The 27,804-nt window shown below is 35.7% G+C and overlaps 1 protein-coding gene and 1 long non-coding RNA gene across 2 annotated transcripts in view; one reads left to right on the forward strand and one right to left on the reverse strand.

The window, feature by feature from the left end:
- LOC141611928 (xyloglucan O-acetyltransferase 3) overlaps positions 1 to 27,804 on the reverse strand; it is a 57,177-nt gene that overhangs the window by 24,498 nt on the left and 4,875 nt on the right. The window lies entirely within an intron of this gene.
- On the forward strand, positions 6,827 to 9,103 carry LOC141615103 (uncharacterized). Its single transcript, XR_012529622.1, has 3 exons — positions 6,827 to 6,944; positions 7,042 to 7,150; positions 8,872 to 9,103. It is a non-coding gene; the product is annotated as an uncharacterized LOC141615103 (long non-coding RNA).

Genomic DNA, 27,804 nt, shown 5'->3' on the forward strand with positions numbered 1-27,804 from the left:
AACTAAAATTTTGAAAATACTTATATGATTTTTAATGGTTTTAACATTAATGAGTGTTTAATCTCGTTGTTGGTGACGTCCCAATAATGGGTTTTGGTGTAGAAATATTTTATTGTTTTGATATGAATGTGGATGTTCTTGTCTGATCAACAAGAGTATCACCGTTTCATTGAAAAGATACCTATATTTTCTAATAACTATAATGTCTCCTTTTAAGTTTCGAGGACGAAACTTTTTAAAAGGAGGGGTGATTGTAACGCCCCGTAATTTCGGACCGTTAATATATTTCGGAAATAATTTATTAATCAAATAAAAGTTGATATTTAAGTATTTAAAGTAAAAATAAATTAAAGAAATATAATTTTATTATATTTTGAAGAAAAGTATTTATTTTGATAGTTTTGAAATGTTTAAAAATAGTTTAAACCATGTAAAACTTTTTATTTCGAAATAAGGGCGTATCGGGGGGAAAATGACAATTCGTTTGAACGTTGGGTAAACGAAATTGGAAATGTACTCAATTTTCTTGTAATCTCGTGTTTAAAAACTTTGGTCTTGACGGAATTTGCGTTTGACTTACGGATTTAATTATTATTGAAACGAGTCAAAACCGACTCGTAAAAATCCCGACTAAAAATCCCGCACCTTCCTTTCCTCCTTTCCTTTCTCCCTTACGCACACCCCTTCCCCTTTTCTTTCTTTTTTCTGATTTTTTTGTTCTTAAGTCATCTTCATCCTCTAAAACCAAAACCAAACAAATTTCAACAAAAATTCAAGCTATTTTGGCCATAATTTCTTCGTTTCTTATCGGATTTTTGCATAATTTACCTTTCCGGAATCCCCTCGCCGAGATCTACAACTTAGTATGTTCTAATTTCAGTTTTCATTAAGTTGTTTTAAGACGAAATTTCGGTATTTTCGGTTTATATACTTATCTTTGTGTTTTAATTGTTTATTTAGGTGAAGAATTGGAGGACGAGTTCGGGGACTCGTATATTGTAGAGGATAGCGGCTAGTTGTTGTTAGGGTTTCAGTTTTGAGGTGCTAATTGCTCTTTTTCTAGCTTAAGGTAACATATTACGAGTTACTCGACGAAAGATCGTCACATGTTTTGATTTTTGTATGTTTGGTGATTTTTGTTTGAGTAGTAGTTATCACATGTTAAAATTTGTTGCATGCATGCTTAATTTGTGCCTTTTGTTAGTTTAAATTATCAAAGTTGAATTGGTAACGATTAATTAATGTTTAGACGGTCTTTTACTAAACAAAAATGGAAAAAAATGGTGGTGTAGGGGACGGGCAAAGAAATGCAAGGCAGGCCGTGGCAGTGCCCACGGCCGACCCGGTTGGTCCGTTGCTTGTTTCGCGGTTTTCCATGCAAAATTTGTCATTTCGGGTTTATTAATGACATAGTTAGTATGAGTACACTTTAGGAATTGAATCATATAAGTAATAAAAATTATGTTAATGGTAAATCTATGCTTATGTTAATAGTTATCACATGTTAGGATAGTTTACAAAATGAATTTGTAAATAATAGGCTCAAAATGAATTGTATAGGGATAATTGTAATGTTTTGTTGATTGTGCCGAAAACTGAGCCTTAGTCCCTTTGACTGATGCGATGTCAGTTAATTGAGTGATTAGTCGGTCACCGCAATTTAACCCACTGTCGCAGGTCAGGGTTGCGGGTAAAAATTCGGTTGTATGAATTAGATAATCGGCCTTTTTCTTGTTTTAGGCCATTTATCAAGCTTTAGTTCACATGTATAGCTTATTGAATTTAATAGTGTCTTGTATTGTAGAAATGGCCCTAGTTTCCCCTAAAGCCTTTAATATTGTTAAAATTGCTAGAATTAGAAATTAGTATTGAATACTTATTGAGGATATAGTTGGGTTGTTTGCTGAATAGACATTTATATAGCCTTTCACATGATAGAATGTTAGAATTTATGTTGGTAAGTAGGACTTTTTGCCCTCTTATGGTTAAGTGGGTGTCTTACTTGACTTGTGTGGTGAGTCTTGTGTGGTGTGGGCTAAAGTATTCAAGCTGGGACTAGCTGGGACTAGGTCCTAGGTGAGTACTTCGGCCTTCATCATAGATAGGTCTTTATAGTCTTTGACGAGTATATGTTCACTGCTTGATAGCCTTTGTGTTCCTGACTAGTGGATTTATATCCAAGTTGGGGCATGACCTCAGTTACTTATTTTGATAGTAAGGGGTCAGCTTAAGTACTAGCCAACCCTTTGGTGGACTCCTTAGGGTACTCACTTTGTTTTTAGAAAAATTGTGGGTCTTGGGTGCGGTGGTGTGTATCCGCATGTCTAAGTCTGCGCAGATTTTAGGCTAGGGTTGTGTTGTCTCTTGGCCATGTTTTATTAATATTAACCGCTGAGCCAAGATACCGGTTCGATTACCTTCCCTACCTCGTGGTATAGACTCGAGTTACAAAGTGACTATTGACCGTGCTAAGAACTTATGCCTGTCTTTGATATATTGCCCTTTCTTGTATGGTGATTTTATGAACTCGTAATAGGTGAGATGTAAGCGATTCTGATTGATAAAGTTTGGATTACTATTTGAATTATATGATTCACATGATAGTTTAGTTTGGTCAGTTTAGGGGTCATAGGTTAGATTACATGATAATTACATTGTTTATCATATTGTTTACATGTTTTACTACATGTTACATTAATTTTGACGATTCGTGGCTGGGAGGACTCGAAGTTACTCCCCACTGAATTGTGGCTTTCGTGTTTGTATAAAATGCGATTGACAGGTTGTTGATGCTTAGTTGGGGTCACGGGCGAGCTAGTGAGCAAGGAACCTTGGACCTAGTTTGGCTTTCTTTTGTAGAAACCTTTTATCTTTTGGTTTTGTATATAATTTGAAGGGACATATGTCTCCCTTTTCTATTTTGGGTTGTATCATTATGTATTTTCTTACCTTTAGCGGTGTAAGTAAGTTAGATTGTTAGCAATTGCAGGTTTTGGCACCCGTCTATTGGGAACGTTGGAAATGTTGTGATTGGTTTAGGAAAATTTTTGAAATTACAGGTTTTGGCTAGTTGAACCAATTACAAACATATCCTACCAGTTTTTCCGTAGAATTTACGCATTTAAGTAATTAGATAACGCTAAATTTTTAAGGGTGTCACATTTGGTATCGAGCCTATTGCTCCCGATGCACGTTTGTGCACCCCACTTAAAATCATTTGACCTTTAAATAATAAACTTGTGAGATGGGTAGGATGGGTAGATTTAGGATTTTATGTGGTAGTCTGTTTGTGATTGCTAATTGTTAGGTACTAATTGATTTTTCTCTTTTGTAAGATGGCTCTCCAATAGATGTAGATAATGCAATCTTACCTTAGTCTTCCAATCTCGTTGTTTATTCGTCTTTCAAATTCCTCTTCTCTCGCCTTGGTAACTACCTTTCAATTCTTTTTCCCGATTCATTTTAGGTCCGTTTTCTTCTTATAATAAAGTCCATGTGGACACCTTCCTTTTATTCCGCAGGATAGTTCCCTTGTTCAAGAGAACCCGGTTTTGAGAGAATGTATCATTGGAGGGCGTGAACGAGTTGAGAAATTGATTGGTTAAGGTTTGAGTTGTATAGGAGAATATAACTTGGGATCCTTTGGTTAGACTTGTTAGTTGTGCATGATATGAGAGCCTAGTGAGTTGAGGAACACCTTTGGATTTATGTCTATTGAGAGCTTGTTTGTTATAGATGATTGAGCATGGGTACTACCTTAGCACATAAGATGGAATGAACCTGAGATACTTCATTTGAGAGTCTCGATGTTTCTTATGGAGAATTAAAGGAATGATAGTTAGCCCTAATCCTTGTAGGCCTTGAAAGGAATACAATAGGACATTAACGTTGCTTAATGGTTTGGTATCGTACTTTGGAATTAGTTAGTTTGTTAAACCTTTTGAGTTGACCAAATCTAGTATAGAGTAGCCCTTGTTGACCATATTAATCATATCTGAATTTGAGAATTTTGGTGGAAAGTTATTCGATGTAGTTCGTGAGTTCAAAGATGCGATTCTAATTTATGGTATCGGAGACTAGAAGTATTAAGTGGTGAGATGATGGAGTAAACAAGCCATGGTACTTGGGGATGACATAGCAAGTAAAGTTCGATGATGAGAATTGTAAAGGAGATACCTTGGGACTTGAATGGTAACAAATGAATTGGTGTGGTGAATTGATTTTGGCTCTTAGAACCAATTGAGTCGAGGAATACCTACCATTGTGGAGTCCTTGTTAGTCCTATAATTTGGTAGACTTTTGGGGCTTTGTTGAGCACCTTAGTGATGTAACCTTATCATATCGATCATAAGCTTGGATGAGTGTTTGGTAAGCGGTAACCCTTTCATTGTGCCGCTTCTATTCTCCTTTCCTTCTCTTTAACGTTCGTTGAACCCTGTTTTTATGCCGAAATTTACGTATCTTCTTCTTGCCCTAGAAATCTTCTTAACTCGAATACCTCTTGTTTTTGTCAACCGTTATCTTTACGGTCTGACTCCTTAGTTTCCTAACTTGTCAGGTTCATGCACCCTTCGAAAATATCTTACCGTTTCTCTATCCCGTTATCACTCCTTATCTCCTTAGTATAGTTGGTACCTTGTTGACCATGTTTACAGAGTTAGTGAGATGTGACTTAAGGATATAGGATTGACTAAGTAGTCGAGTTTGTGATTGGCTTCCATAATCACTTTGGTATGTGGGTTTGATAATGTATATGTTACCGTGTGAGAAATGTTAAGTGTGGGTTTATTAGTTGGTTTTTAGTGAGTGATATTGATTATTACTTGAAGTATGGTATGAGGGTGAGAGTAGGCTACGTTGTGGGAAGTCTCAGCACTTGTTTTGGTAACTAGAAAGGGGTAATGGTATGGTTGACACCAATTGTTAGGTTAAAGAACATCGTTTCACTTATGGTTTTAGGAACTTTGAGGTGATAAAATATTGTTACAATTAAGACCTTGTTCCTTGGGAATTTGATGGTAAGTAAGTTTTAGGATGTCAAATTTGAAAGAATATTCCTTGAGATGTTGATAACTATAATGGTTTGGTGATGTGATTTGGTATTGTAGTTGACTCTTGAGAGTTCTTGAGTTGAGAGAGACTTAGTGTTGAGAAGAATTTGTTAACCCTATAGATTTATAGACCTTGAGGTCGCATTGAGTACTTGAGATGATGGGAGGATGTTGTAGCTGAGTGTAGATCCGCTTTTGGCAATCCTTAATAAGCAAAAGGATAGAAAACTTGAGATCCTATTGATTTTTTTCAGATTTTGGGGTTGGTATATTACTACCTTGTTTTGAAATGAGAATCTGGTGAACTATTTGAGGAACTTTCTTTTGGAGTTTATAGCTTGGTATTGGAATTCTTGATTAAAGATTTATTTGTTTTGAGGAACCCATAGTTGACACTAGTTGTATACGAATATAGCTTTGTTGGAAGCCTTGACCTTAGGCTTGTGGAAGTTGTTTCTGGATGTTTGAGGATTTAGAACGATGAGATCACACTTATAGTGGAATACTTTGTTTCAGGGAATAGATTAGGATGAGGTAACATAAGCGATTGAAGAAACCCTTGGGAGTGACTGGCGTTTCCTTGTTGTCTAATTTCCCTTCTTCCTCGATTATGAGCGTTACCGCTCATACCTCTTTTCCTTACTTCATCATACTCCTCTCATAAGTTTGATGTTGGTAACCTATGAAACTCCATCTTTGACACCCTTTTAGGTTCGACTTCAATTCTGACCCCATGAAATTCATACAGCTCTTTTGATTAGTTAAGCTTGAATCCTTTTAGCATACCTGCTCCTATGATGTCTAAGTTACTTTTCACTTCGGGGAATTTCTAAATAATTCAAGCTACCAGTTTCGATTCATTCTTGAAAGTTTATGTCACTTCTGCAAACCTAACCTATTTTTAAAGATTTGAAAATGAAATTTTGATTTATTTCCGTAAGGTATTCCTTTTTCTTACTCTTTTTCCGCATTACTAAGCCGTATTTAATCATAATTAGTAAAGATAGTATTCTTACTGTAGAACCTTAAACTAAAATTTTGAAAATACTTATATGATTTTTAATGGTTTTAACATTAATGAGTGTTTAATCTCGTTGTTGGTGACGTCCCAATAATGGGTTTTGGTGTAGAAATATTTTATTGTTTTGATATGAATGTGGATGTTCTTGTCTGATCAACAAGAGTATCACCGTTTCATTGAAAAGATACCTATATTTTCTAATAACTATAATTTCTCCTTTTAAGTTTCGAGGACGAAACTTTTTAAAAGGAGGGGTGATTGTAACGCCCCGTAATTTCGGACCGTTAATATATTTCGGAAATAATTTATTAATCAAATAAAAGTTGATATTTAAGTATTTAAAGTAAAAATAAATTAAAGAAATATAATTTTATTATATTTTGAAGAAAAGTATTTATTTTGATAGTTTTGAAATGTTTAAAAATAGTTTAAACCGTGTAAAACTTTTTATTTCGAAATAAGGGCGTATCGGGGGGAAAATGACAATTCGTTTGAACGTTGGGTAAACGAAATTGGAAATGTACTCAATTTTCTTGTAATCTCGTGTTTAAAAACTTTGGTCTTGACGGAATTTGCGTTTGACTTACGGATTTAATTATTATTGAAACGAGTCAAAACCGACTCGTAAAAATCCCGACTAAAAATCCCGCACCTTCCTTTCCTCCTTTCCTTTCTCCCTTACGCGGCACCCCCTTCCCCTTTTCTTTCTTTTTTCTGATTTTTTTGTTCTTAAGTCATCTCCATCCTCTAAAACCAAAACCAAACAAATTTCAACAAAAATTCAAGCTATTTTGGCCATAATTTCTTCGTTTCTTATCGGATTTTTGCATAATTTACCTTTCCGGAATCCCCTCGCCGAGATCTACAACTTAGTATGTTCTAATTTCAGTTTTCATTAAGTTGTTTTAAGACGAAATTTCGGTATTTTCGGTTTATATACTTATCTTTGTGTTTTAATTGTTTATTTAGGTGAAGAATTGGAGGACGAGTTCGGGGACTCGTATATTGTAGAGGATAGCGGCTAGTTGTTGTTAGGGTTTCGGTTTTGAGGTGCTAATTGCTCTTTTTCTAGCTTAAGGTAACATATTACGAGTTACTCGACGAAAGATCGTCACATGTTTTGATTTTTGTATGTTTGGTGATTTTTGTTTGAGTAGTAGTTATCACATGTTAAAATTTGTTGCATGCATGCTTAATTTGTGCCTTTTGTTAGTTTAAATTATCAAAGTTGAATTGGGAACGATTAATTAATGTTTAGACGGTCTTTTACTAAACAAAAATGGAAAAAAATGGTGGTGTAGGGGACGGGCGGCGGCCGGCAGTTCGTGGCGTGCCCACGGCTAGCCCACGGCCGACCGGGTTGGTCCGTTGCTTGTTTCGCGGTTTTCCTTGCAAAATTTGTCATTTCAGGTTTATTAATGACATAGTTAGTATGAGTACACTTTAGGAATTGAATCATATAAGTAATAAAAATTATGTTAATGGTAAATCTATGCTTATGTTAATAGTTATCACATGTTAGGATAGTTTACAAAATGAATTTGTAAATAATAGGCTCAAAATGAATTGTATAGGGATAATTGTAATGTTTTGTTGATTGTGCCGAAAACCGAGCCTTAGTCCCTTTGATGATGCGATGTCGATTAATTGAGTGATTGGTCGACCGCAATTTAACCCGTGCACTGTCGCAGGGCTGGGGTTGCGGGTAAAAATTCGGTTGTATGAATTAGATAATCGGCCTTTTTCTTGTTTTAGGCCATTTATCAAGCTTTAGTTCACATGTATAGCTTATTGAATTTAATAGTGTCTTGTATTGTAGAAATGGCCCTAGTTTCCCCTAAAGCCTTTAATATTGTTAAAATTGCTAGAATTAGAAATTAGTATTGAATACTTATTGAGGATATAGTTGGGTTGTTTGCTGAATAGACATTTATATAGCCTTTCACATGATAGAATGTTAGAATTTATGTTGGTAAGTAGGACTTTTTGCCCTCTTATGGTTAAGTGGGTGTCTTACTTGACTTGTGTGGTGAGTCTTGTGTGGTGTGGGCTAAAGTATTCAAGCTGGGACTAGCTGGGACTAGGTCCTAGGTGAGTACTTCGGCCTTCATCATAGATAGGTCTTTATAGTCTTTGACGAGTATATGTTCACCGCTTGATAGCCTTTGTGTTTCTGACTAGTGGATTTATATCCAAGTTGGGGCATGACCTCGATTTTATTTTGATAGTAAGGGGTCAGCTTAAGTACTAGCCAACCCTTTGGTGGACTCCTTAGGGTACTCACTTTGTTTTTAGAAAAATTGTGGGTCTTGGGTGCGGTGGTGTGTATCCGCATGTCTAAGTCTGCGCAGATTTTAGGCTAGGGTTGTGTTGTCTCTTGGCCATGTTTTATTAATATTAACCGCTGAGCCAAGATACCGGTTCGATTACCTTCCCTACCTCGTGGTATAGACTCGAGTTACAAAGTGACTATTGACCGTGCTAAGAACTTATGCCTGTCTTTGATATATTGCCCTTTCTTGTATGGTGATTTTATGAACTCGTAATAGGTGAGATGTAAGCTTTCTGTTCTGATTGATAAAGTTTGGATTACTATTTGAATTATATGATTCACATGATAGTTTAGTTTGGTCAGTTTAGGGGTCATAGGTTAGATTACATGATAATTACATTGTTTATCATATTGTTTACATGTTTTACTACATGTTACATTAATTTTGACGATTCGTGGCTGGGAGGACTCGAAGTTACTCCCCACTGAATTGTGGCTTTCGTGTTTGTATAAAATGCGATTGACAGGTTGTTGATGCTTAGTTGGGGTCACAGACGAGCTAGTGAGCAAGGAACCTTGGACCTAGTTTGGCTTTCTTTTGTAGAAACCTTTTATCTTTTGGTTTTGTATATAATTTGAAGGGACATATGTCTCCCTTTTCTATTTTGGGTTGTATCATTATGTATTTTCTTACCTTTAGCGGTGTAAGTAAGTTAGATTGTTAGCAATTGCAGGTTTTGGCACCCGTCTATTGGGAACGTTGGAAATGTTGTGATTGGTTTAGGAAAATTTTTGAAATTACAGGTTTTGGCTAGTTGAACCAATTACAAACATATCCTACCAGTTTTTCCGTAGAATTTACGCATTTAAGTAATTAGATAACGCTAAATTTTTAAGGGTGTCACAATTATTCTAATATAAGTAGTTGATACTCAAAATACACAATGTAACTAATTATATGGCATATTAAATACAATATAAACATGATTCATATACTATATCCAGTTAATTAGATTTTACTCCCTTTTAAAATTCACAATTTTAAAATTACTCCCTTTTGAAATTTTTTTGCTAAAATTACTCCCAAGTTGCATTTTTTTCTAAAATTACTTCAAAACTCCAATTTTTGAACTTATTCCCTTTGTGCCATAGCCAATTTATACTTCGAAAGGTATAACTATGTAGACAAATGGAGGGAGAGTTCAAAAATAGAGAAAATAAGTCACTTAAATCGAAGTTTTGAATAAATTTTAGGAAAAAATGCAACTTAAGAGAGTAATTTTAGCAAAAAAATTTCAAAAAGTAGTAATTTTTAAAATGTGTATTTCAAAAGGGGTAAAGTATAATTAACTATACTATATCATAAATTTCATTTGTCATACTAACTGAAAAGTTAACTGAAACCTAAAAATGTAGTTTAAAAGCTAACTAAAATTAAGAGATGATAATTTAATTGATTAAGCCAAAAATGTTTGGCAAACTAACCGAAAGGTAGCTTGTTTTGTGGTAAAATGATATAAAAGGACATAATAAGTTCTCTATATTTAATATTATAAATTGAATGAATAAAAAAAAAAACAGGTAACTTATTTCTCACATGCTACTCTTATTTTTGTAAATAATTTATCTATCAAATATTTACAAAAAAAATTAAGATAAATGAAATTTGTCTCAAAAGCTAATTTCTTTGAAATAAAGCATAAATATGAGATTTTTCATGATCTCCCGACCTTCCTCATATCTAATTAATTACTTCTTGATTTTTTTTTTTGCCAATGTTTACTTATTTTTGACCCTATTGTTAGTAGTTGATCTCAAGTTCCTTTTTTAATTTTATAATCTCCATTATAACTATTGGTTCAGAATAAATATTAGCAATTAGGCATTGTAACACAAGGTACATATATACTACAAAATCATGAAGAATAGAATAAATAAATAATTAGTTCAAAATAAATGTTAGCTTTCTACATAAAAATAAAAGTTATTGTTAGCTCTACAATAAGAAAAAAAGTAAATTAATTTGATCAAAAGGGAAAATAATCTATCACAAGTGTCCAACTATATTGCATTGGGCTTGGATGTAGCGAATATAAATAAAGTTTTAGACTCAAACTGAGTTTAAAATCGTGCCAACCATAGATGTTATATATGGATAAAATAATATCAGAATTATTTGAGAAAGTTATAGAATAGACGAGTATATGACATTTAAATGGAACGAAACTATTTTAAGATCTCCCAAAATGAAGCGATTACGGTTTTGAAAATTTTTAGTTGCAACAAGTAGGGGCATGTGATTTTTCTATTAAATACGGGTATGAGAAAGCCTACATTCGGCATGTCTTATCCCCCATTTGGCATCCTTACTTTTAGGCGTCGCTTTTGTTTTCATTATGCAAGATTTGGTCGGGTATTTTAATCGGTGTAGACTTTGGGAGTAAGATTCATTATCCTTTAGAAATTTCACACTAAATGAATTTCATCCTCTTCGCAATGATCTTCCGTATTGCTTCTACACAATTGTTAATGCGGAAGTTTGATCATAATTTTTGACATATTAATGGTCAAAGTTAAAAAAAATTGACCTCTAAGAAGCAAGGTGGGAGAGTTTAAGAAGGGGAGAGAGTATACATGATGATTGTTTTTAATATTAACTCATAATAGTATGGTCTACCAAGTTTGGTATGTCGTTTACGTTGTAGAGGAACATTAACTCCGTAAGAGGATTATCTAACGGGATCTGTCTTATTATCAATCGCCCTGGAAATTCATTGTAGAAGGGAATATACTTACGGGTTCCAAAGTCGGCAAAAGGTACTGAACCCTAGGATAGTAATGACTTTCTTAGATACAAATACTCTTTTCGTTCTTAAGCAGAGACAATATACGTTGAAGTCATGCTATGTAGACGTGACAAACGAATCAGGCCGCGTCGGGTTCAGGTGTCACATTTAAACGGGTCAGGAACTTTTCAACCCAAAACCGACCTAATTAAATATCGTGTCATGTTCGTGTCGATCCAATTACATTAAAAGGTCATCAAACCTCAAACCTAACCCGTTAATTTCGTGTCATGTCATATTTGGAAAGTATAGGTATATTTATCTGAAGATCAAGAAAACTTGAGATTAATTTAGTAAATAGGTTATTCGTGTTGGGTTCATGTGTAGAGTGCTCAACCCAAACCTAGACCAATTAAATCTCGTGTCGTGTTCGTGTCGACCCACTTACATAAATGGGTCGTTAAATGCCAACCCAAACCCGTTAATTTTATGTCGGATTCTTGTCGTGTTTTCATGTCGTGTCATTGTTTGCCGACTCTAATGCTGCGCCATAACAATAAACAAGAGTTAGGGACAGTCAATAAATCATGTTGAAATTTGCCTTCTGAAACCAATTTTTATTAATGGCAAGCTTTATGTAGTTCAAGAACAACGTCATCCGAGAGATTAAGGTTCTACATCGTCACATCGATGATAGAGACCAAATGTATCAAGGCCACAAGAAGCACATTATTTACAAAGAAGTTTTCATAATTTACCAAACTAAGATGTCGTATTATATATTTTGCATGGAGTTTTTAAGGATAAGTAGTCAAAGACTATTTCGGTAAAAAAATAGATGGTGCTAAGACAACAAGAATGGTAACTCTATAATCCAACTAATATCTGTGAATGTTAGTATACAACTGAGATAGTTAAATACCAAATGCTACAACGCTTTCGTTGCGTTTTTGTTATAGGAACTGATGATTAATCTGTCCTCATCTAAATCAATCCCCGAAATTTTGGTTGCCTCCATTTTTAGCATAGTTTGACTTTTTGTTAAATTTAATAATTTTTATTATTAGACCATGATAACGTATAAAATAACGTTTCAGCGGTGCCATAAAATATATACTACTAACTGACATTATTATACTAACTTGGAAACCCAGCTATTTAAAAAAAATGACATAAACTACTAACTGATGTTGGCACAGATAGTACTACTAGGTGCCAGTGCATTCTATGTAATAGAATCAGAGATATTGCGAGATGTCTATAAGAAGCAATACTCTTAATTGTAAATAGTCAAGGTATAATTATTATGTTGTAAGAGATCTAATATTTTCTCTAAATGCTCTAAATATATATAATTATGATACATGCTGTTTTTTGTAACATCATTCAGTTTTACGTAATTGTAAAATAATTTGCAAAACTCATAAGGATATGTCTCCGTTATTAAGGGTTCATATTGGTGAGCTCCACCATGTTTATAGAGAAAGCATTTTGTATTTAATTAAAAACCGGTTGTGCATGTAAAAATTAAAAAGCTAGCGACATGCTATAACTATGTCACTTGATGTTATACTAATCGTTGGCAAAACTTTTATGCTAAAATCACTAATAATTCATCTGTTATAATCAATACCAATCACGAATTTTTTTCACCAATGACAACATAGTAGGACTTTTTTTATCAACTTAAGAATATATTTTTACAGATAATCCTAATGGGAGTCCTGTGCACCGCACGAGCTTTCCAACTAGTTATAACTAAACTCACAAGTCTAATTAGGATCGTTCACAAACTATAAACTTTATTGCTGTAACTCACGTAAGAAATAAGGCCATAACTCGGTCGCTATTTTTACTACTTTGACACCCTACTCTTAAATAATAATAATAAACTTCCTAAGTTTCTAAACTAACTATGAAACATTATTTAACTAATAATTAAACTAACAACAAGATCTGTAGAAACCGAATAATGCTATGATTAGGAAAGAACCGAGTTTTCCTAAACGTATTCGTAAATAAATAACAATAATTAATTAATAAACTAATCATACACGGTTTAGGAAACTGTGTCTTTTACACGGTTGTCGTAACCATTTTTCTAGATCCTTCTAGCTCGTTGCATTTCATGACCTTCTATGCTCTCGCATCATACTTTTTTTTTTTTTTTTTTGAATTTGACGTTAAATTTCGACGATATGTGCTGCCACCTGGATAAAAAGCGAATCATACAAACTTCACCATGATAGTAGCTATGATGCCGTGTATAATTCGTTCGAACTCCTCTGAAGCACAAAGTCCCTTGCGGTCTCTACGTTGCTTGAACCACCTTTCCTTGTGCCTTCCACCCACCCTCCCTCCTTGCACAAAAATATAAAAATCGAAATAGGATTTGCTTGAGCTAGTAAGATCATCGTGAGCATTCCCAACAATCGATCTCATGAAGCAATAACATTGACATTCTCCACCATGCAGTTTCTTATCAATCGATATATCAAGCGTTGATTGATAAATTTTGTTAACATGAAATTCCGAGAAAATATTATACGTACCCATGGGTGGTAGCAGATTAGGATCACTCATTTTATCATTAAACAGACTCGAAATTTTCTTATTGTGAACTACCATCGGCTCATCAACCACGCCCTCCTCAACTTCATCTTCTTCATGCTCGTCTTCTTTGTGACCAATATTAAAAGACTAACCCTTTAGTTCTTTAATCGGGTCATCTTGAATATGTAAATTTCAAACCATTATCAACCCTTCTTGACCACCATCACTCAATGCTTTCATAATATGGACCTCCTCTTCTTGATGAACAACTTTAAAAGACTCAAGTTTTACCTCTTCTTTCTTTGTTTCATAAGATTCATCAAGTCCACTATCAAGATTGTCTAAACAATTGGAAGAGCGATCAAGCCCTTGTGTTAACTCCCTGAATAATAAAGAAAGCTGAAATTTCTCCTACTTTTTTAAGGCACGATTGATTTTCCTTAAACCCATGTTTCCGGTCTACCCCAAGATAAATTTATTAAAAACGAAATAAAACACAACTCTGATAACCAATTTGAAGTAGAATTACGTGGAATTAATGTTAAATCTAAGATGTAGAAATATGCAACGGAAATGCAGCAGGAGCTGGACACCACTAGTCCTAGCCCTGGTTTACAGTCAAGCCAAACCCAACCTAACACAGACCAGACACTGGTCCCTAGAAGGCTACCAAGATCAAACTATTAGCTGCCAATCTCGTTAGCTGATAGAGTCCTTAATTAAGTCAGCAATCCATTAAAATCCAGGGTTATCAGGCCAGTCTAAGCTCAGTTAGCATCAGAATAATAAAGCAACTGGTAGATGAGATGCCACCGTCAAGGTTTCCTTATTTGATAAGGCAAACACCAAGCCAAGGATTTGAGGCCTTTTGAAAGTATACCATAAAAATAAGGCATATTTTGCTCACATAAAAGAGCAGTTGGAGCCTTGAGACCACAAGGAAAGCAAACTGTCCAAAGCTTGCACCAGAACAAGCCAAAAGAGAAGACTGACAGCCTGAATCATCTTTTTTACCTATGCGTTTACCCTAGTTGACCTTTGTAAAATATTTATCTTATGTTATGTATGTCCTAGATAAATTTGCAGTCCTTGGATCACATTTTACTCAATTGTAAGCACATGCTGGCCTGTATAAGGACCATTACCTTCAACTAAAAAAAGTAGACTTTTGATGAATGAAAATTAACCTTGAAATTCTCTCAACCAAAATTTAACTTGTGCTTTGCTGTAGTTGAGTCCAGGCCTGTTAATTAACTTGTGCATTGTTGTAGTTAATTGAAAAAAGTCTGTTGTCATAATTAGATTAATCATGTGCCTTCCTGTGGATTAGTTTAGTTGTGTTGTTACAAGTTTGAGTCTTTAATATTATGACAAGCTGTGGATCTGAGTCTTAAATTTGTTAAATTATCATCTTAAGTGTCCTGTGATTATTCTGTGGAGCTTGAGGTCATAATTATATCCAGTTACCAGTCCAAAACTCTGAACTACTTCAGTTCAGGAAAACTGTCAGAGTTACAAGTACCAGGCGGTCTTGCTCGAAGTATTAAAAATAGTTAGAGTGTTCTTAAAATGTTGAAACTTTACTCTGAGGTTGTTTATATATTGAAGTTGATTGCCACAAAATTTCAGAATTTGTGGAGGTCATTTGGTATTTTTTTTAAGTCACCAAAGTTTATTGCACCAAACCATTGCCAGTCTAATTTCTCTTAAATTAGTGACCGTCCTAGGCTATTACACTAGAAATTGGTACCAAGAGCCAGGTTATAACACAATTCCATCTTTGTGTTAGTCTTGGGTTGAGAGTATTGTGAGTTCATTATCCCTAAATACTTTAAAAACACAAAATAACCATGAGTGAAGAGAGACTTGCTGAAATAGAGCAGAAAGTAGATCAGCTAGCAGGAATTGTCAATGTGACGGTTAATGCTATGAATGCTGTCATGGAGAGGATCCCAAACCCGGCCTGATCCTAGAAGATCACCACCAATCAGAGGCAGAGGCAGGGGTAAGGGCTTCCATGTAGGAGCAGGAAGACCACAACAACTACACCATGAGCAAGAAGAATGGTCTGATTCAGATGAGAGCAACAAGACTCATAAGGAGGTTCCTGAGTACGCAGAGAAGCATCTAAAGGTAGAATTTCCTGAGTTTTCTGTTATCCTTAATCCTGATGATTTGTTAGAATGGATTAGGGATATTGAGAAAGCCTTTGAGTATAAAGGTTATAATGATGTTAAGGCCTTTAAAGTTGCTCTCTTGAAACTAAAAGGGTATGCTTCTCTATGGTTTGATAACCTGAAATACCAAAGACTTGGTGAAGGCAAGGAACCCTTTAGATTTTGGTCTAAAATTAAGAAGAAAATGATGAGTAAATTTGTCACCAAAGATTACACTCAGGATTTGTTTATTAAACTATTAAAGCTTAGTCAAGATGGGAAGTCTGTTGAGACCTATTTGAGGGAGTTTGAGCAGTTAACCTTAGAGTGCGAGATTAATGAAAAACCTGAGCAAAGGATTGATAGGTTCCTTGAGGGTCTTGATAAAAATATTGCCACTAAGGTTATAATACAACCCTTATAGTCTTATGATGATGTGGTTGACCTGTCATTGAGAGTTGAGAAAATGGAGAAGACTAAAACCACGGTATCTAAACCTGCTGCTAAGCCTGTGTACAAGCCCTACTCTGGTGTCAGGATTGGTGAGACACCTAAACCAGCAACCCAACCGACCCTTGATAAAGGAAAAGGAGTCCTGAGCAAAAACCCTAACCCAAACCCGACTGAGAGCAGGATCAAATGCTTCCAATGTCAAGTGTTTGGCCATTTCAGAAAAAACTATCCTTCTAAAAGGGCTATGACAGCAATGAAAGTGAAAGAATGGGAAAAGGCATGGGATATTTGAGAATGAATAGGAAGATCTTGGTTAGGAAGAGATAGCTGTTGAGGAAGGGCCTAGTCAGAATGTGGTCTTGGCTCACCCTGATACAGGCCACGGTCTTGTTCTTTGGAGAGTAATGAATTCTCATCAAGCACCATTGGAAGAGGACCAAATGTCCCCCATTTTCAGGAGCAGATGCACCATTCAGGGTAAAGTGTGCAACCTAATCATTGATAGAGGAAGCTGGTACAAATGTAGCATCTGTCACCTTGGTTGAGAAGCTGGATCTCAGCACTTAGGAGCACCCACAGCCTTAAAAACTCAGGTGGCTAAAACAAGGGAGCTGAGGTTAGAGTTGATAAATAATGCCTGGTCCCATTTTTAAATGAGAATGTTTACAAGGATGAAATTCTGTGTGATGTGGTGCTTATGGATGCCTTTAATTTACTCTTAGGCAGGCCATAGGAGTTTGATAAGAACTCAGTCCATCAGGGGAGGAGCAACACATATTCCTTCAAGCAGGGTAACAGGAAGATAACATTGAATCCTCTACCTCTTAATCAGAAGAGCTATGGAAGTCCTAGTGTGATGGATGGGTTTAATGGGGTCTTATTCCTCTCTGAGGCAGAAATGATAAAAAAAATGCAGCTAGAACAACCTGTTCTTATCTTGCTGTCAAAGGAAATTTGCAGACAAGGAGGAGCCTCAGGTTCCTGAAAAGGCTAAACCTTTGATTGCACAGTATCAAGATGTGTTTTCTGCTGAACTACCAAGTGGACTGCCACCACTGAGAGGTATTGAGCACCGGATTGACCTTGTGCTAGGATTTTTACTCCTTAACAGACCTGCATGCAGGTGTAACCCTGATGCTATAAAAGAATTGTAGAAGCAAATTGATGAGCTGATGGCTAAGGGATTTGTGAGGGAATCATTGAGCCCTTGTGTTGTGCAAACTTTGCTGGTCCCCAAGAAGTATGGCACATGGAGAATGTGCATAGACAAAAGAGCTATCAACAATATTACTGTCAAGTACAGATTTCCAAGTCCCAGGCTAGATCAATTTCTTGATGAGTTGTGTGGTGCCAAGATCTTTTCCAAAATTGATCTCAGGCAGGGTTATCACCAAGTAAGAATCAGGGTCGGAGATAAGTGGAAAACTGCATTCAAGACAAAACATGGGTTATATGAGTGGCTTGTAATGCCATTTGGGTTGTCCAATAAACCCAGCACATTCATGAGGCTGCTGACTGAAGTGTTGAGGCTATGCTTGGGCAAGTTTGGTGTAGTTTATTTTGATGACATCCTGATCTACAACAGAACTGAAGATGAGCATCTGAGTCACCTTGACTTTGTGTTTAAAATTCTGAGGAATAACAAGGTGTTTGGTAAATTGGAGAAATGTACATTGCTGACAACTGAGTTAGAATTCTTGGGGTATATAATCTCTTGGAGAGGGATTTATATGGACCAAGACAAAATTGAGGCAGTCAAGTCTTGGCTCATGCCTAAGAGCATTATAGAAGTGAGAGGTTCACATAGCCTTGCTTCATTCTACATGAGGTTTATTAAGAATTTCAGTGTTGTTGCAACTCCAATCACTGAATGTATGAAGAAAGGGGAGGTTAAGTGGACTGAGAATGCTCAGCAAGCATTCAGGCTTCTAAAGAAATTATTATGTGAGGCTCCTATCCTTAGGTTGTCGGATTTTAACTGCATGTTTAAGGTAAAATGTGATGCCAGTGGTTTTGGCATAAAAGCTGTTCTAATTCAGCAGAAGAAGCATGTGGCTTATTTCAATGAGAAGTTAAATGGAGCCAAGCTGAGTTATTCTACTTATAAAAAGGAGTTTATGCTCTTGTCATAACCCTTATGCATTAGTGCCATTATCTCAAACCAAGGCCATTTGTGTTGCACTCAGATCATGAGGCTTTAAAGTATATCAGTGGTCAACACAAGCTTAATCACAAGACTGCTAAATGGGTTGAGTTCTTGTAGTCCTTCACATTTTCAAGCAAATACAAAGAAGGTAGATTATTGCTGATGGCCTATCAAAGAGGCATTCCTTGCTGACAGTCATGAAATAAAGAGTCATTGGGTTTGAATTCATGAAGGAGCTGTACAAAGATGACCCTGATTTCTATGAAGACTGGCAAATCTAAAATGAGGGAACTAGGGTTCAGGGAACCAAGTTCTTACTACAGAAGGGGCTCTTGTTCCATGGGAATAAGCTGTGTGTTCCAAGAGGCTTCTACAGAGATTTGCTGATCAAAGAGGTCCATTCTAGTGGACTAGGAGGGCACTTTGGGGTTCAGAAGATATTGAAAATATTGCAGGACCAATTCTATTGGCCTAAGATGATAGGATATGTCCAAATTGCATTGAGAAGATGTTCTATATGTCAACAAACCAAGAGTTCTTTCCAAACTAGCCCTTAAACCCCATTGCCATTACCTAGAAAGCCTTGGAAGGATGTCAGTATGGATTTCATAGTGGCATTGACTAGGACCCAGAAGGGCAATGACTCTGTGATAGTGGTTGTTAACAGGTTTAACAAGATGGCTCATTTCATAGCTTGCAAGAAAGCTGAAGATGCAGCAAGCATTGCCGAGCTCTATGTGAAATAAATAGTCAGGCTACATAGTGTCCCTAAAACCATTGTGTCTGACGGGGATGTCAAGTTCATGAGCTACTTTTGGAAAAGTTTATGAAAGCAGCTAAATACAAGACCGCTGTTCAGCACATCTCACCATCCTCAAACAGATGGCCAAACACAGGTCACAAACAAGACATTGGGAAGGATTCTAAGGTGTATCGTCAACAAATCACTAAGAGACTGAGATTTGAAGCTGCCTCAAGCCAAATTTGCCTTCAACCGAGCACCAGCATTTGCAACAGACCACAACCCATTTGAGGTGGCCTATTACGTCAATCATTTAATGCCCTTAGGTCTATCAAGTGTGCCTAAGGAAGAAATGAAATATAATGCTAAGAAGCAGGCAGAATAGATGCTGAAGCTACATGCTGCAGTTAAAAGGCAAACTAAGAAGTCTAACGAGTCTTATTAAAGGCAGGTCATGGTTCCAAGGAAGAAGAAAAAGTTTGTGCTAGAGGATTTGGTATGGATTCACCTCAGGAAAGAAAGGTTCCCAGCTAAAATAAAGAACAAGCTAATACCCAGAGCTGAAGGTTATTTTGATATTGTTGAGAAAGTTGGCCCTAATGCATACAAGGTTGATCTTCCTGGTGAGTATGGGGTCCATGGGACTTTTAATATTGGTGATCTGAGTCCATACTATGGAGAGTCTGAGAAAGAAGAGGAACCATGCTTGAGGTAAAGCTCTCTTCAACTAGGGGAGGATGCAGCATAAGCTGGACACCATGAGCTGGACACCAGGGTACCACTAGTCCTAGTCCTGGTTCACAACATGCCAAACCAGCCCTAACACAGGCCATACAGGGGTCCCTACAAGGCTAACAAGATCAAACTATCACCTGCCAATCTGGCCAGCTAATAGAGTCCTTAATTAAGTTAGTAGTTCATCAAAATCAAGGGTTAGCGGATCAGTCTAAGCTCAGTTAGCATCAGAATAATAAAGCAACTGGTAGGTGAGATGTCACTGTCAAGGTTTTCTCATTTGATCAGGCAAAGACCTAGCCAGGGATTCGAGGACTTTGGAAAGTATACCATAAAAACAAGGCATGTTTTGCTCTTATAAAAGAGCAGTTGGAGCCTTGAGATCAGAAGGAAAGAAAATTGTCTAAAACCCGCACCAGGACAAGCCAAAAGAGAAGGTTGACAGCTTGAATTGCCTTGTTTGCCTATGCTTTTACCCTAGTTGACCTTTGTAAAATATATATCTGATGTTATGTATTTTCTAGATGAATTTGTAGCCCTTGAATCATATTGTACTCAACTGTAAGCACGGGATGACCTATATAAGGACCATTACCTCCAACTGAAAAAGCAGACTTTTGATGAATGAAAATTAACCTTGAGAATTCTCTCAACCAAAATTCAACTTGTCCTTTGATGTAGTTGAATCCAAGCCTGTTAATTAAGTTGAGCATTACTGTAGTTAATTGAACAAAGTCTGTTGGCAAAATTAGATTAATCCTTTGCCTTGTTGTAGATTAGTTTAGTTGCGTTGTTTCAAGTTTGAGTCTTTAATTCTGTGCCAAGCTATGGATCTGAATCTTGAATTTGTTAAATTATCATCTTAAGTGTCCTGTGATTCTTTTGTGGAGCTTGATGTCATATTTATATCCAGTTACCAGTCAAAATCTCTGAACTACTTCAGTTCAGGAAAACTATCAGAGTCACGAGCACCAGCCTATCTTGCTCAAAGTATTAAAAATAGTTAGAGTGCTCCTAAAATCTTGAAACTTTACTCAGCGTCTGTTTATATATTGAAGTTGATTGCCACAAAATTTAAGAATTTTTGGAGGTCATTTGATATTTTATCTACATCACCAAAGTTTATTGCATCAACCTATTGTCAGTCTAATTTCTCATAAATTAGTGACTGTCGTAGGCTATTACACTATAGGAAATAGTTGTAATTTTTTGTAATTAGAACATAAAACAAGGGATAGATATGTGAACCTCGCTTTAACCTCGCAAGGAATTCACTCTAATCACTCAAACTCAGCCTCGCAAGGTTGAATTGTTAACTAAACTCACAAGTCTAATTAGGATAGTTCGCAAACTGTAAACTTTATTTTTGTAACTCACGTAAGAAATAAGGCCACCACTCGGTCGCTATTTCTACTTCTTTGACATCCTACTCTTACTTGAATAATAAGAACTTCCTAAGCTTCTAAACTAACTAGGAAACATTATTTAACTATTAATTATTAAATAAACAACAACCAGATCTGTATTAACCTAATAACGCTAGGATTAGGAAAAAATTGAGTTTTCTTAAACTTATTTGAAAATAAATAACAATAATAAGTTAATCCTACATGGTTTTGGAAACTATGTCTTCTACACGGTTGTAGTAACTGTTTTTCCAACTCCTTCTAGCTCGTTGCATTTCATGAACTTTTATACTCTCGTGCCATACTCTCCTTTTTTTCTTTTCTTCTTTTTTTGAATTTGCCCTTAAATTTGATGATATGTGCTGCCACCCGGATAAAAAATGAACCACACAAATATCACCATGATAGTAGCTACGATGTCGTATATAATTCCTTCGAACTCCTCCAAAGTAGCAAGTCCCTTGCGGTCTCTATGTTGCTTGAATCACCTTTCATTGTGCCTTCTACCCCGCCTCCCTTCTTGCACAAAAATAGAAAAATCGAAATAAGATTCGCTCGAGCTAATAAGATCACAATGAGCATTCCCAACAATCGAACTCACGAAGCAATAACATTAACATTCTCCGCCATAAAATTTACTTTCAATCGATATATCTAGCGGTGATTGATAAATTTTGTTAACTTGAAATTCCGAACAAATATTATCCTTACCCAAGGGTGGTAGCAGATTAGGATCACCCGTTTTATCATTAAACAGACTCGGAATTTTCTTGTTGTGAACTACCATCGGCTCATCAAACACGTCCTCCTCAACTTCATCCTCTTCATGCTCCTCTTCTTTGTGACCAATATTGAAAGACTCACCATTTAGTTCTTTAATCGGGTCAGCTTGAATATGTAAATTGCAAACCATTATCAACCCTTCTTGACCACCATCACTCAATGCTTCAATAATATGGTCTACTCTTCTTGGTGGACAACTTTAAAAGACTCAATCTTTACCTCTTCTTTCTTTGTTTTATATGATTGAGCAAGTCCACTTTCAAGATTGTCTAAACAATTCAAAGCACGATCAAGCCCTTTTGCTAACTCCCTGAATAATAAAAAAAGGTGAAATTCCTCCAACTCGTTTAAGGCGCGATTGATTTTCCTTAAACCCTTATTTCCGGCCTACCCCAAGATAAATTTGTTAAGAAACAAATAAAACGCAACTCCGATAACCAATTTGAAGTAGAATTACGTCAAATTAATTTTAAATCCGAGGTGTAGAAATATGCAGCAGAAATAGTTGTAATTAGGACTGAAAACAAGGGATAGATATGTGAATCTCGCTCTCACCTCGCACGGAGTCGCTCAACTCAGCCTTAGAAGGCTGAATTGTTAACTAAACTCACAAGTATAATTAAGATCGTTCACAAACAGTAAACTTTATTGCTCTAACTCACGTAAGAAATAAGGCTACAACTCGGTCACTATTTAAACTACTTTGACATCCTATTCTTACTTGAATAAAAAGAAACTTTCTAAGTTTCTAAACTAACTAGAAAACATTAGGAAAATTTTTAAATAACCACCATGTATTTGCGTATTTTTACAAATTACCACCACGTATTTGCGTTCTTACAAATAACCCCTACACTTTCATGTATGCTCCTCAATCACCATTGTATATTTATCCCGAGACTCGCTTTTCATATTTTCCGACTCTTTAATTAACGATTTATTTTGAAATACCCATATTACCCTCATTGACATAAAAAATACTAGCCTATCCTATTCCTTTTTTTTCCCCAAATCATCCCCTAAACACTAAATCCCAAATTGTTTCACCTCTTTAATCTCAATCTCAATCCCCCCTTCTCTCTCTCAATTTATTTAATTAGTAAAAAGATGAAACTAAAAGTAAAGATAATGGTGGATTTGAAGGCAAAAAAATAGTGTTTGGGCGGAAGCAGGCACGTAATTCGTAGATTTTATTATCAGTCTAATGACATTACCTCTAGCAACCTTCACAAGCGTCCTAAAAAACAAGAACAAGGAAATGTATCGCCGTTGAATAAGTCTCCAGAATATGTCAACGGATTTTTTTATGGTGATGGATAACTTGGAGATTAAATGGTGGATGTGAACGGAGAAGGTGTTGTTGTGGCTCGATTGGGTCGGTAACAGATTCGAGTACAAGAGGTGGAATGGTGGTCGCCATTGAGGCGCGGCCAACCATGAAGGTGTGTGTCGACGCGCTCCGGTGTTGTGTTTTTTAGACGAAGAGGATGGCTATGAATTGGGATCTTTGATGATGGTGATTTTGGTAGGAGATCGGGGGGTTATTAATGGAGAGATCAGGGGAATGAGTATAATATTGGTTCACTTTTAGGGTTCATAATCGTGAATTAACAGGATCGAATTGATAGAAAGAGAGAGGGAGATTGAGATTAAAGAGCTGAAATGATTTGGGGAAAAAAAAGAAAAGGATATATTAAATTGTTCAAGTAAATGAGGGTAATATGGGTATTTCAGATGAATCCTTTATTAAAGATTCGTAAAATATTAAAAACGGGTCTCGGGTCAAATATACGGTGGTGATTGGGGAGAATACATGAAAATCTGGGGGTTATTTGTAAAAACGTATATGTGGTGGTAATTTGTAAAAATACGCAAATTGGTGGTGGTTATTTGTAATTTAGCCAAAACATTATTTAACTAATAATTAAACTACCAACAACCAGATCTATAGAAACCAAATAACGCTAGGATTAGGAAATAACTGAGTTTTCCTAAACATATTCGAAAATGAATAACAATAAAAACTAATCCTACACTTTTAGGAGGTCTTGTAGACGGATGTAGTAACTGTTTTTTCAGCTCCTTCTAACTCGTTGCATTTCATAACCTTCTATGCTCCCGTATTAAGGTGAACTAGTTAAAATAGAATTTATCTTTGACAAACAATTAGGCGCTGAGAAAGTATATGATAAAACCACAGATTATGGTTTGTCCTATGGCGGGTTTGTTTTCCTTCGTTTTAGAGTGATAGTAGTGCACGAAAATTGAATTGCGAATGTAGATGGTTCTTTTCAACAAATGTAGTGTATTCTTGCCTGGGGGAGGTACGATTGGTTTATGGACTTCTAAGGAGCAAATTTGCATAACATGTTTTATTTGACATTGGAAATGGATATCATAGTATAACTTAGCATTAGTCGACAAAATGAGCTATGTTGCTAAAGATATTGATTTACGAGTTTCTTTTAAAGTTTGTGACTGATGTCCCTTATCTTTGTGATAGTGCTACTTATTTGGCTAAGTTTATAGTCAAGGACAATACGATGATCGCGACACCGGGATGTTAAAAATAACACGAAATGTTTACTATCATAAATAAGGTGAGTGTGGTTGTTCTATGAGATCTGATTATGTCTAGTTGACCATGTTACATAAGTGTCGACTAAGGACTTGATATATAAGTCTGCTATGGGATGGTTTTAAGCCCTCATGAATCCTTGGTAGTAGGATATCCAATTCCCCTCTAATATGACGTTAGAGGCAGAATTCAAAGTGGAAGACCTACTATCTCAGATTTGAGTACATAATATTGTACCGAAGGTATGTGTTATTGCCTGCATGGCGAGTTTGAATATTATCTTCTTAATGAGTCTTTTAAAAAAGTGTAATTACAAGCGCATAATAAAAAGATTCACCTATGTGAGTATGAAGTTCAGACGCTTTAAGAAAGTTTCGGGTTGACTTTCATTATGCTCATGAATGGATATGGACACGAAGCGTGCATAATTAATGTCAAGAATAAACTTTTTGAGTTTTCATGACCTGTGTGTGGAATGCTTAATGTGTGGAATGTGTAATATTACTACGTGGTATTTCAATCAGTTAATATGTTTGACGTTTTTTTTAACTAAACCAAAGATTAAACTTAAATGGGGGAGGAATGTTGGTGATTTTAGTGAAATCATCGGTCATTTAGTGTAGTCGGGGTTTGGTTCAAAGGTGGGTGAACTTGAAAATACTATATTCTGTGTTTGAGGGTGCCGAGTCCACTCACGTAAGTGATTTTCAAGTTTGCGGTTTACTAAATGATTAAGTCTCTTAATTTGATAGTTATTTCGTTCCCTTTGGATTTGTTCCTCTTGGCTTTGTTCGTTGGATTTGGTGAAATCTTGTATTAATCATATTCATTGAATTTCGTGAAATCTTGTGATTATCCTATTCATTGAATTTCGTGAAATCTTGTCTTCGTGCCTTTTCATTTTGGGTTCCTTTCTTTTGTCATTAACTAAAAGGAACTAATTTAAATAATGGGAAGTTTATCAAAGGCAAAAAAGATGTAATCGCAAACATTTTATCCCATATCTACTAAAAGAATAGGCGATCTCTATCATTTTTCCGCCAAAAAGCATATTCTCAAAAAAGGCAACTAATGATAATTATGTTCATTCACTAAATAAGAATACTAACAATTACAATTTAATTTATCTATTATATTTTCATTAAAAATAATCTTTTAATCAAATTATATTATTTTCATTAAACTCTAAATCATAATATTTCAATTAAAATAAAATAAAATTGATATAAAACTATAAATTGCTAAATTTTTTATTGATCCTATTATTAGATGATGAATTGACCCATATTTTGTATAAAAAAAAACTAGAAATCGTTCTTATTACTTTCGTGAAAAAAAATTTGAAAAAAAAAGATAAATTGAAACTCATTAGCTTTATGTTGTAAAAATATTTTCATTAAAACATATTTCAATTCATTACTCAATTCTCTTAACTATTTTCTAGTTCTAGCTTTTATTTATCAAAGTAAAATACAATAATTAGAAATATAAACAATTATAAAATACCAATATTAGATAAGCAATTTTATAAAAATATTATACTTTAAGTACCGTGCATATACTATGCACGGGGTCTAAACTAGTTTTATAATAATAACATAATCACACGTGATCATTTTACCAAAGAATTTTCATTATAACTTCACCAGTGGTTCCCGGCATCTTTGAATGTCATTGTACAATAATACTCCATTAGTATTCTCTTCCTTTGGTGCCGAAAGGACAACACAATTGTATCGCACAAAAGTATTCATGAAATCCGGGGCAGTTAATAGGGTCGAATAATTCTTGAAGGAAATATTTTCGTGGATGATTCAACAAGATATCATAACCAGGTGATATAAATTTATTTTTCGCTTGATTGTCTTGTTACGGTTTCGAAAGTGTTGTATATCATTTATATCCGACAGTGTTTGTGTTCTGTAGCCTGGTACTAGGTATGGATTTTAGAGATCTATGGTTGAGATCAAAGGGCCATTGGATTAGGAAGATGGATGGTTGAGATCAAAGGTCATTAATTAGCTAATTTAACCACATCTCTCTCTAGAATCACTAATTCCCTAATTAATCACTAATTCATTATATATAATTTTTCCTCCCACTCACTTTTCTCTCATCTCACACATTTCCACTCCTCTTCTCTCACTAAAAACCAAATAAATCAAAAAACAAAAAAAAACTCTCTTCCTCATCCAACAACCCCACGACCCGCCACCACTCCGACGGCCACCCGCAGTCCCCAATACCTCGTACCCCCGGCCACAACAACACCACCACACCACTCCACCATCCGCAGCAAACACCACCTTCCTCCACTTACTACAACCGCAACCATCACCAACATCTCCTCCTCACACACACGCCAACGCGTAACCACCACAACACAGACACGACCACCACCGCCGCAAAACCAACAACGTTGGCCCCACCTCAACGACACCACCTTCTTGCACTGACCTCGACGACAACACCATTCTTTACTGGACACCACCCTCCTCTCTCCATTGTTCCAGATCTAGACACACACGCGACCACGACTGTCGTAACACCAACAACAACGGCCCCACCTCGAACACCCTCCTTGCACTAACGTCGATGACACCACCACGCGACACCACCGTCCTATCTCCCTTGTTCCAGATCTGGGTTTTTAATGTTTTTCGATTTTTTTTTCTTATTTCGATTTTTTTTTTTGTTTTTTCAAGTTTGATCTCTCTCTCTCTCTCTCTCTCTCTCTCATTTTAGATCTAGGGTTTTCATGTTGGTGGGTTTTGTTTCAGATTTAGTTTTAGTTTACAATTTCTTTTTTCAGATTTAATTTTTTTTGTAGATCTATTATTTACTAGTCTTTTACAAAGTAGTGTTTTTAAAAAATGGTGGTGGTGGCCACGAGATGGGTGGCGGGTGAGGTGGTGGCATATATATATATATATATATATATATATATATATATATATTTTTTTTTTTTTTCAGATTTCGTATTTAAAATCTCGTCTTTTTATTTAGGTGGTTTCAAATCTTGATTTTTTTTTGGTTTTGTTAAAGTTACACTAGTATTCTATTAAACTTATACTCCTATTGTATTTTGGTTTCAGATGTGGTTTTTTTAGGGTTTTTTTCTT

This window comes from Silene latifolia, chromosome 11, assembly GCF_048544455.1.
Source record: "Silene latifolia isolate original U9 population chromosome 11, ASM4854445v1, whole genome shotgun sequence".
NCBI classification, from domain to species: domain Eukaryota; kingdom Viridiplantae; phylum Streptophyta; class Magnoliopsida; order Caryophyllales; family Caryophyllaceae; genus Silene; species Silene latifolia.